This window comes from Macaca thibetana, chromosome 11, assembly GCF_024542745.1.
Source record: "Macaca thibetana thibetana isolate TM-01 chromosome 11, ASM2454274v1, whole genome shotgun sequence".
Lineage (NCBI taxonomy): Eukaryota > Metazoa > Chordata > Mammalia > Primates > Cercopithecidae > Macaca > Macaca thibetana.
The window spans coordinates 59,574,548-59,587,040 of NC_065588.1; the positions used below are offsets into that span (position 1 = coordinate 59,574,548).

Here is a 12,493-nt window from a genome sequence, read left to right on the forward strand (position 1 = left end):
TTTATTTTTGTGGACATTTCTTAAATCATTCCACCTGTGCATGAATCCAATCCTTGAAGCAAACCTCTAAATAGAAATGAGACTTATTGAATAATTTCCCCAATTCCTAGAAGTTGAATAATTTCCCCAATTCCTAGAAGTTTTATAGAAACTCTTTAGCACAGGACTGGCACCCAGGAGATACATAATATTAGTGTTCATGCCTTTTCAGAACTTACGTTGTTAACTGAAAATGCATCATATATCTTTGTTATTATAACGACAGTGTTCATTCACTTAACAGACATATACTGAATACTTACGAGGTCTCCTGAGTCCTAGACACTAGGGGTCTATTAGTGAACAATACAAAGTTCCTGATCTCATGGAATATACTGGGGAAAATAGACAATAAGAAAACATATAAAATATGTGTCAGATGAAAATATACACTAAAGAAAGATGATAGAGATAAAAGAGAACAGCTAGGGTAGAATACAGGAACCATTTTCTATGGCATGATGGGTAAAAGCTCCTGGATCTGATGATATTTTAAGCAGAGAGATCTGAAGGTGGTGAGGGGAGAGTCTTGTGGACATTTAAGTGATGCATGTTTCACATAGAGAAAACAACAAGAGCAAAGGCACTAAGACAGGAGTATGAAGGTCAGCCATGCGCAGGAGGGTGGAGTGGAAATCATGAGGCAGAGAATAGTGTGTGATGACATCAGAGATGGGTGTCATGTGAGGTGGAGGATCTGGGGGCATTATGAAAACTTTTTCTTTTATTCAGTTGTTTTATTTATTTATTTATTTATTTATTTATTTATTTATTTACTGAGATGGAGTTTCACTCTTATTGCCCAGGCTGAAGTGCAATGGTGTGATCTCGGCTCTCAGCAACCTCCGCCTCCCAGGTTCAAGCGATTCTCCTGCTTCAGCCTCCTGAGTAGCTAGGATTACAGGCATGCACCACCATGCCCAGCTAATTTTGTATTTTTAGTGGATATGGGGTTTCACCATGTTGGCCAGGATGGTCTCGATCTCTTGACCTTGGAATCCGCCCACCTCAGCCTCCCAAAGTGCTGGGATTACAGGCGTGAGCCACCATGTTCAGCCTATTCAGTTTAAGATGGAAAGCCAGTTAATTTTGGGGAGAGGAACAACAAGATCTAATATGCAATCTGGCAGCTGTGCTGAGAATAGACCATATATAGACAAAGACAGCAGCATGGAGAGCAGTTAGGAGACTTCTGCAAAAAATCCCCTGCGACAGATGATGATGGCTTGGGCCAGGATGGTAGTAGAGGAGGTTGTGTGAAGTGGTAGGATCCTCAATACATTTTGAATGCAAAATTGATTGATTTGCTAATGAATTGGATGAGGATTTGAGAGAAAGAGAGGAGTCATAAGTGACCCCAAGTTTCTAACATGAGCAAGTGAATGAGTTTCTATTTACCCTAATGGAAAAAACTAGGGAGTGACAGGTTCAGAGATCCTAAGTTTAGTTTTGGACATATTCAAACTGAGGTACTTATTAGACATTTCAATGTAACACTTGATACTTCATGCTAATCTGACTCTCAACAAGGACTTTTTATTTCACATCAATAGATATTATACTAAATGTTGTAGTATTAGAGACATTCTGGCTAACAACAGGAAGAAGAATATCAAGTAGGCAGTGAGATACAGGAACCCATGAATTTGGAGAGCAGGGTTGAAGTCAGGGCTTCATTTTGGAGTTATTAGTATATAAATGGCACTTACATTTGGAGATTGGATGAAACCCCCAAGGGAATAAGAGTATCTATGCCAAAGAGAATATTTGTGAAGCTAGAGACTCAGACACTACAAAATTTAGTTGTCATGTCTTCCTGGAGCCCAGTGCCAATCCTATCTGTGCTGAGTAAGCACAGCCTATAAGACAGAAATAGACCATGGGAGCCACCTTTCTCAACTTCCAATTCCTTAAAAATAATAAAAGAGCAATGTTATTTTTGGATGAATGGTAAAGAGGCAGTGGAGGAATCACTTTAAGCAACAGGGCTTTGTAGCAGTTAGAACTACTGGAAATCCATATTTCACTTCCAGCAGCCTACATCTACAAAAATACAAATGGTACTAATTTACACAGACTCCAAAGAATAAACAATTATTCACTGGAAAATGTTGAAACAGAAAATACTGAGCTAATTTAATATATCTAAGCATGAAAAGGGAGAAAAAAGGAAAACACTGAAGTAGTATTACACTTCAGTAGTCGAGTGTTTTAAAACTAGTACATTGCTATTGTTCTGGATTATTAGTGCATACTGAAGGTGTCTAAAAGGCACTAATAAAATAAAACACTAATTCTGGCATCAATTCTGGCAGTTGTAGCATGCATTAGTGCATGTGGAAGACATCTAAAAAGCATTGATAAAACACTAATTCTGGCTTCAATTCTGGCAGTTCTGGTACCCATTAATGCATATTGAAGGTGTCTAAAAAGCACTGATGAAACACTAATTCTAGCTACTAAGGTGTCAAAAGCCTCATATGTGTTTATAAAATATCATTAATTCTCACAAAACCTATAAGAGGTAGAACCTCTTATTACCCTCATCATACAAACGAGGAAAGTGAGACTTAGAGAGTAGAAGAACAATACCTTCACTTGTACCACCAGGAAGATCACAGCCAGGATTTGAACTAAGCAATGCGGCTGCAGAGACTTCACTTCTAGCACTCTACTGTTCTTCCTCTCAACAAAGACTTTCAATTTCCTATTAAATGTTGCAATTAGAGACAGTCTGGTTATTATTAGGACTAATAAGAATGTATGTTATTACCATTGCTGTTTAATGTCATTCTAAAAGTTTTCAAAAAGCAATAAAAAATGTGAATTAGAAACAAAGTTACAAACATAGAGAATATCAAGTTGTCATAATGTGCCCACGATATGATCTTATAGTATAAAAACCCAATGTAGTTAAGTAAAAAGCTGTTAATAAAAGAAAATCAATACTGGGAAGAAACAGAATATTTATTTGCACCAGTTATCAGAGAGATAATATATTTTTAAAAAAGAAATTACAGCTCACTCCTGTAATCCCAGCACTTTGGGAGGTTGAGGCAGGTGGATCACAAGGTCAAGAAATCGAGACCATCCTGGCCAAAATTGTGAAACCCCGTCCCTACTAAAAATACAAAAATTAGCTGGGTGTGGTGGCATGTGCCTGTAGTCCCAGCTACGTGGGAGGCTGAGGCAGGAGAATCACTTGAACTCAGGAGGCGGAGGTTGCAGTGAGCCGAGATCGTGCCACTGCACTGCAGCCTGGCGACAGAGCAAGACTCCATCTCAAAAAAAGAAAAAAAAAAAAAAGAAAAGAAAAGAAAAAGAAATCCCTTCACAATATTAACAAGAACAAAAACTATCTAAAAATCAACAATACGAAATGTTGGAACCTATATAAATAAAGTCATGAAGTTTTAATGAGATGTATATAATAAGGCTTAAGTAAATAGACTTTTTTTTTTTTTTTTTTTTTTTTTTTTGAGATGGAGTCTCACTCTGTGGCCCAGGCTGGAGTGCAGTGGCGCGATCTTGGCTCATTGCAAGCTCCGCTTCCTGGGTTCATGCCATTCTCCTGCCTCAGCCTCCCGAGTAGCTGGGACTACGGGCGCCTGCCACCACATCCGGCTCATTTTTTTTGTATTTTTAGTATAGATAGTCTTGATCTCCTGACCTCGTGATCTGCCCGCCTTGGCCTCCCAAAGTGCTGGGATTACAGGCATGAGCCACCGCACCAGCCCGTAATATGTTTTTAAATAAGAAGACAATATTTATAAGAAGCAAATTTGTCTTACTATGTAGTGTTAACACAATTCCAACAACAAAAATTATCACTGATAATATTTTTGAGCCTTACCAAATGTCTGAAAATTTACCTGGGCATACCAAAATGTTAACGGTGGTTACATTTGAGGAGAGGAGGAAGTGGAAAAGTGAGGGTGGGGAAGATCAGGGAATTTCACTTTTTCATTTCAGTAATGTTTTCATTTTTTTGTCTTACCATAATTTAATAGATAACGAAGTGGAAATAAATAAAGATCATCTAAAAAGTAATTTGGCAAGAATGGATAGGATCTTTAAAAGGAAGGCATACCAGGTTTTTCCTATACTGACATGTATTTCAAGGCTATTGGCACAGACAGAAATAGACAAATAGATGAAATGGAAGAGATTGTTCATACTTATATTCTATTTCATATTTCAGGTGAGTTTTGTATGATAAAGAGGCCTGAACAAACAATAAAGGAGAGAACCATTATTGGAATAAATGGTGCTGATACAATTGCTTATTAATTCAGAACAAAAAAGTTAATTTAGTTTCTCAGTGTATTCCATGCTCCTGTATTAACGTTGGAAAGACTGAAAAGTTAAGAATAAAAGAAGACAAATTGGAGCCATTACCAAATTTTTGGAGTAAGGAGAATCTTCTAAGCCTAAATGTTTGATGGGAAAAGCCACAAAATAAAGATGAATAGAATTGACCACAAAGATATTAAAAATTTCTCTTAGCACTCTTTAAAAAATACAGCAAAAGTTAAGGCTATGATCCCTAATTAGCTTTCCTGTCTGAAATTTTTCTGTATAGTCCTGAGATATGCTGTCAGGAAAGATGTAAGACTAAAGATTATTTGTAAGAAACAGAAAGGCAGTATCACATATATGGCCCATTGATCTACTCAGAACAAATATAAGGCTAAAATATATACAGATCTATAGATGTCTAAAATGTTTCATTAGGCTATATTTAAGTTGCAAAGGAGATGAAAAGGAACAGGTAATCCATGTAAAAGGAAAAATACTTTATGCCAGATATTTAGTCAGCAAGTATACTTAACAAGATTCTTTGGGTATATTGGAATGCCAACATTTTTTTTCCTGTGACCTCACTGTTGTGTGGTTAAAAGGTGCAGATCATGTGGGTATCTGGAAAAACAGCTATTTTTCAAATAGAGTAAATAAATTTTCATTTTATGAAGCTTATAAAATTCTATTTTTCATTTTCTGCCTCCAAATTATAAAGTTAAAAGATAAATATATGCTGTTAAATTACATATCTACAATCATATTTAGCCATTTTTTATTTTTCTATTGCCTTCTTCCCAAATTTGATGAGCTATGAAGCTGAACCATACTCTGAATTACAGCATTTCATTAAAAGGTGTTTTGATAGTACGCATGGAATTAAAGGCACATGAGTCAGATCTCATCTAAAACTAAGATCTCATTTCCTTGACTAAAAACAGTTGTACTAGCAAAAAAGAAAAAAAAAAAGAACAAACCCGTTGCATTTGCATTTGTTTTCAATATGACTGCACATTTAGAAAATGTTTTTTATGATTTTGGTATTTCCTTAATAGGTTGATGATGATAATTAATGAAGTAAGAATGAAAAGTAATTTTTATAATTTGAGGGTAATTGAATATAACATTCTAGGTATTTTAATGTAATGTTTTAAGCCCATCTAACTTTTCTTTTGAATTCACAGTGATTTTTTCCCTTAAAAATTTGTATCTAAACACAGTTTTGTAGATCTCCTTTGATATTCAGGAGGTATAAAAAATGTTCAAGGACACCTGTTCCTGAACCTCACCTGCCAAATCTGAATCAACCATGCATCCATCCAACCTAGACCAAGCACAAATTTGACCTATCCTTACTGAGACTATGATTTGGGTTATATCCCAACAGGAGTCTGACCTCCTCCATTTAGACTATTTGTGCTGGCCTCATGCTGGTCTACTTAATTCAGTTTTGGATTTTCATGACATTGTTTTGAGATTTCTAAATTTGCATTTCTGTCTCAGCATTGGACCAGTGAATCTCAACACTATGTACCATTTAATCCCCTGAGGAATTTATAAAAAGTACTATACTCCACCACAAACCAGAATCAAATGATATTTTCCAAAATGCTTCCCAGGCAATTCAAATATACCAGTTTTGAAAATAATCAAACCAAGTTATGAGATCCTCATGAATGCGAGTTCATGGAGTCTCCATGTATTAAGCCCTGCCAACTTAATGCATAATGTGGGGTGGGTACTTGCATACATGATCATATTGATTGCATACAACCAAACTCGTAGAATAGGTATTAAAACCTCCATTTTGCAAATATGAAAAATAAAACTCAAACTATGCAATTTATTTTAGATTACACATCTTTTAGGTTTTAGAGATAGGATATTATTTCAGTCCTTGGCAGACAGTAGATGTTCAATCAATGTTTGTTGACTGAATGAAAGTGTCAATTAATTAATGAAGACTCTAAAGCCCATGCTTCTGGCATTTCAGCATACTGCCTCTCCAGTCCTCATATTCTGGAAGTGTAGATGCTGGAGCCACAGGGGCCAGCCTGGTACTGAAGCAAGTGTGGAATCTGGGTGCCCAGGACTGGCTTAGAGCCTTATTCTGTAAGGGCCAGCATGGCACTAGGGTTATTCAGAAGCCCAGATTTGCTGGGGCCAATCTGGAGCTGGGGGTTGGCCTGATATTCAAGTGGATCCAGAGACTGAGTTTATTGAGTTGGCCTATAATAGCCCTAAAACCTAAGTTTGTAGCAGGCCTGGAGCCTTGGGTCATGGTAGCCTGCTCAGTGCTGAGTTTTACTGGGGCAGGCCTGGGTGTTTGGGTACAAGGCAAAGTCCTGTGCTCATTTTCCTCTTCTTTTCCTATGCAGAAGTTATCTCTTTCCACACTGTGCTGCTTGGGGTTGGGAGATGGATGACTCAGGTAATGTGAAACTGTCCTTCTTACCCTCTTCAATGTCTTATTTCTGTGCTATATCCTGGTGCTATAATCTCATATCTGGGTTCCTTAGCACTTGTGAAGATATTTACTTGCATAGGTTTTTGTTCAAATTGATGCTTCCATGAGGGGATGAGCACTGGAAAGTCCTACCTCACCATCTTGCTGATGTCACTCCTGTTCCAAGTATTTTATAGTTACATTAAATGTAAATGAGCCATACTTTCCAATTGAAAGACAGAGATTGTCATACTAGATAAAAAAAATGACCCAATTATATGCTGTATACAGGAAACACATATTAGATGTAAAAGTACAAATGCATTATAAAGACACAAATAGGTTAAAAGGAAGAAAAAAGATAAACAATGCAAAAATTAAGCAAAACACAGCTGGCTATGTAAACATTACACAAAGTAGATTTTAGAACAAGGACTAGAACACTGATTATTACATTAGCTAAAATATTAGTATAACTTTTTTGGGAGGGTGAAAGAGGAAGGACGAAGGGAAGTATGCCAAATTTTTAATATAATAATAGGAAGTCAACAAAAAATGACTTAAGTAAATCCAGAAGTTAAGAATATTTTTATCCCGTATTATTTAGAAGTATGGGAGTAGTTACCTCTGGGAAACAAATTATTTTTCATCATCTTAATACCTGCCATCTGATTTTCAAATTATATGCATGTATTACATTGTTAAAATAAGAAAAAAATAAAATGAAAAAGAATAAAAAGTAAAAACATAGTAAAGATAAAGATGTTCAGTTATCAGAATAAAGCATTTTCAATAGATTAATGATACTACCATGAGAAGATAATGCCCAGATGCTATGGGAGCTTAATTATCTTTCCTGTGGGGAAGATATTTGAGTGTTTCTCTTAGAGACAAGATAATTGGAGAATTAGTCATTATGATATAGGCTGTGACCATAGAGCAGTTAGGTAGGGAGGACAGTGTTTCCTTTGCTTTATCAAATCATAGACTGTTTTTACTAAAGTTACTTTTACTTTAAACTTTGAGTTTCCAATCCATTCTCTTTTTCTGCATTCTAGGTCTGAGATCTGGTAATTACCAGATCTCAGATTGCAAATGGCAATTTGAAAGACAAACAGATTTGTCTATTGCAAATGGCAGATTGCAAAGACAACAGACCCTGCAGAGATCACTTGTCAGGAAGTAACCATATTGTACAATTTGACTTTACCTTGCTATTTCAGAGGCTACACATCCTAGATATGACACTGCTCTCGGACGAAACCTTGAAAACAGGTGATGCTCTTCGTCACCATATAGGAAAAGGCCCTAAGACTCTCTAAGGCCTTTCTACTAAAAGTGTGGTGCACAGACCAGCAGTCTTGCCATCAGTTTGGGTTAGGTTGGTTGTTGGACATTCATAATCTCATTATCACTCCTATTTAATCAGAATCCATGGAATCAAAATTTGCATTTAAGCAAGATCCCTAGGTCATTTTCATATTAAAGTTTAAGGAGCACTACTTTAAAGGACGAGGATTTGAAGAAGAGTGAGCTGATAAGAGCTGTGTAAGCAATGCTAAAAGGACAAGGGGAAGGAGTTGATCTCCAGGTGTAAATGGACAGGAGCCAGGCTGGGGCAGAAGCTAATGAGCTTGGGAAAAGGGGTGCATTACTTGGCTAGATGGGCCAGCATAAAGTGGTGATTTACCAATGTTGGAAGCCACTTCCTGGGAAGGAGAAAAATATATTCATGGTGGGAAGTTGAATATTCTAATTTACAGATCTGCATTTAGCTCTTGCACCCTTTCCCCAACACAACCCCAACTGGACAGTCAAATGGAAAAGCCATGCACAAGATGGCTGGAAATAGGGACCCTTTTCAAGGTTAAAGAAGTTAATAGCTGATGAGAAATTATTTTCCCCTCTTCCTGAAATGCTGTTCAGAGACACATTTTCTGCATTTAAGTAAGAGAAGAAAATAACACCTAATTAAGCCTGAAACATTCAGGAAAAAAATTAAAATTCATAAAATCTGATGAATGATAGGTGTCCCTTTAGCTCTCATTTACCAATAGCACTACCAAGCTGAAGCTGGTCACATACGTCTATTTTCTACAGAGAAATTTAATTAAAAAGATTTGAAATGGTAAAGGCTAATTTTAAAGCTTCTCATCCTAATGAAGATATAAATCATATCTTCATTATATATCTACCTAATGAAGATATAAATCATATTAACATTTGGTTTTCCAAAGATCCTGAAGTTGCTTATCTCCCTGGAATGTCAATTGAAACACAAAGGCCTTGGAAAGCACAGACTTGAACAACTCCCATAACAGAAACAGAAAAAGCAGTGAGTGGTTTAGAACAAATGAACTCTGAAATTTTTAGCCCATGTTTGACATCAAAATAATACCTTATTCACTACTCAAAGCATTCACTCCCATACTATGTGTGTAATTGACTATAAATTAAAGATTTCTCTGAAAGTTGTCTTTACTGAACAATTTTAAGTATTTGCTTAAGGAAATTACCAGTTTTGCCTAGGCAGGGTAAGTCATTTAAAAAATCCCCTGAAAGCTAATTTTTATAATTGTCTAAACTAGAATCTTATTGAAGTTTCTCAAGAATTCTTCATCATATAACTGTAAATTAAAATAGATACAGGAAAAAAATACATTTATGCATATTTTCAAAGAACTTCCAAATGGCATATTTTCCTCTTCTGTGGTTGTCATTGGGATCCCTCTTCTCATCCTATGCAGCTTAATCATTTATCTGCACTGCTTTGAGTCAGGGGTGGAGTAGATTATTTGATACAGTAGTAAATGCCATTTCTAAAATACCATTTGAAGCTATCGAAGGATAATTACCAGTTAAAATATCCCTCAAATTTTTGTAGTTTATGTTCCAGTTCTTTTGAAAAATTGGAGTTAGATAAGAATCTTATCCAAGTTCTTTGTTATATCTGAATACATTGGCTCTTTTGGGTTTTCAAAAGGCTTTCAATATTGATGGACTGTTCTTTTCCTTTCAAGAGCTCCTGAGGAGTAAACATTTCTTACATGTTCCGGGATGTGGATTAGGCCCTGTTTTTCTCAGAAACTACAGGACCCGAGGAGCAAGACACATTACTCATATTCAGATTGTGAAAGAGCCCTGTTCCTTTGCAACAAATTGGTTCTATTGCCTAAAAGCTGAGTCACAGCTGGGAAATGGAGTTGGTATAAAGAATATGGAGTGAAGAGGGATGTAAATGTTTCTGGCAGAGGTTTTAGCTAGCATCTGACCCAGGTGAAAGACTAGTTATGGCAGGATTTTTAAAAACTATTTTGATTTGTTTTAAAATATCATAGAGATGTTGTTGAATCTATCTTATATGGCACTGAAATATAATAAAAATATAATTAGGCAAGCTGGAGCAAAGATCTGGACTAGGACATTAAGGACACAGTGGATATTATTAATATAATATAACACATTCGCCTGTGCATTTGCTTGTGCTTGACTGTGTGGAAAAGAATGTTACAGAATTTGCATATCAACATGAAGAACATGTACAACAATCAAGATAAATAGAAAAACCAGTCACCTGAGACTGGTTTCCATCTGAAGTACTGTGGGAGACCACCCCAACCCGAATTGATGACAAGACTGGTAGACCATCTTGAGATGATCTTGTTACTTGTGCCTATGGGAATGGAGGGCAGTTCAACATGGACAAATATCGACTGTATAAGATTTAAACAGATACATTAAAAGGGCAAAAATCTGAATTATTAGGTACCCTTATATGTTTATTAGGTACCCTTATATGTTTCACAACTAGTATAAAATACAATTTTTAAAAAGGTTCTTTAAAAGCTCAATGTAGTTAGAACTCTTTGATCTAGGAAATAGACAACATTCATTTTGGGATGAGATGGCTCTTTTGCTTGGAAAAAACATCTTAAAGATAGTGCACTGTTTTGAAATACATAGTCTAAGTGAGAGTATTTTAGACAACAAAAAGCTAAATTGTTCTACATAAACATGTAGGAGAAATGTTCATTTCTGGCAGAAGGAAAACTAAGGGTTTGGGGTCTTGGTGGAGAGGGGAAACCTAGGCAAGATGACAGCCAGCAAAGTTATAAAGAGAAGGATGATCAGAGACTAATCCCCCTTAGAAAGGATGTTCATGGACTTTAGCATAGTGAATATGAATCCCTGTCTCTCTGGAGGCATAATCTAAGCTCCCAAATGACCCTCTAACCTTCAGGAAAACCCCATTACACAAGTCAGAAACGTGGTCAGGGAACTAGTGAAGAAAAAGTAGTCATGAGAAGTAGGCTAATGAGCTGGGGATGGACAGCAACAGAAGCGGGAATTCATAATAATCCTCAGGATTCCTTTAAGATCTAAGGATAGGCACAGACTTTGCACACTGAATGAGATGAGGCTAAAACTAGTTTACTTGAAAATTAAAGGAAAGAGTGAGCACAGAGAGGTACAGTCAAGGGACATCCTTCCAGGCTGTAGCTACCTATGTGACACAAGCTTATGGGATGGGGTTGCAGTAAAAACATGGATGCTTTGGTGAACCATAAAAGCTGGACCTTTTGGCAGGGATTGGGGGTTATAGACATATACTATAAGTTCTGCTGAAGTCCCACTGTCACTGTGTTGTGCCAAAGGACAAGTGGCCATTACTCTGGTGGTGACAAAGCCTTTCTATTAGGGTTAAGTTTGGGCTTGAATCTGTAAATCCTTTTTTTTTTCCAACCAAGATGATTGATTTTTTTTTTTTTTTTTCTGAGATGGAGTCTTGTCCTGTCCCCCAGGCTGGAGTGCAGTGGTACGATCTCAGATCACTGCAACCTCTGCCTCCTGGGTTCAAGCAATTCTCCTGCCTCAGCCTCCCGGGTAGCTGGGACTATAGGCGCCCGCCACCACACCCGGCTAATTTTGTGTTTTTAGTAGAGACAGCGTTTCATCATGTTGGCCAGGCTGGTCTCGAACTCCTGACCTCATGGTCTGCCCGCCTCGGCCTCCCAGATGCATTAAAGTGACTTTCCTAAGATCATTTGCCAATAGATGGTGGAAATACCAGACTTCCAGTACTTTTGTCACTGTACATTACTGCTTCTTGTAATTAAAGCTTTATATTGTAAACATTTATTATAAACATTCACAATATTTTATAACACCACATATGGATTACTATATACATGTGTGTGTATATGTATATGGATCTAGAATATCTACATTAATTCCATTAATTGAACATTTTTTATATGACTGGCATTAAAAATGTTTCTTTATGAATTTCTTTATGGGTCTCTTCTGGTGTACAATGAAACTATTATTTTAGTTTTACCTGATCCATAGGACTTTGTGAAAATGTGCTTTGGTAGAAATATTGTTTATTTTCAGGCACTTACAAATCTTTTGAAATAACAGTGGTATTTTAAAATAGATACTTCAAATTCTCTTTCTTCCATTCTGGGCATTCCCTGCTTCTATGGTTTAAGCCAAACCCAAAATAAACCTTTTAGTTTGTGCTATTAAGATTCAACTTGTAAAAGAAAAAAAAAAGTTAGACAATATAAGTTATAAAGTTAATATAATTTAAACTTATTAGTCTACTGGGAAAAAATTCTAATTTTGAAGACTTTTAAATGGGAATATTTGTAATCTTTAGGCCCCAGAAGTCAGCCTTACCAACGTTAAGAAATAAATGCACGTAGA

General features: G+C 36.4%; 1 protein-coding gene across 1 annotated transcript in view; it reads right to left on the reverse strand.

The window, feature by feature from the left end:
• Nucleotides 1-12,493, reverse strand: part of PPM1H (protein phosphatase, Mg2+/Mn2+ dependent 1H) — a 1,465,797-nt gene that overhangs the window by 533,893 nt on the left and 919,411 nt on the right. The gene's annotated exons all lie outside the window — the stretch shown is intronic.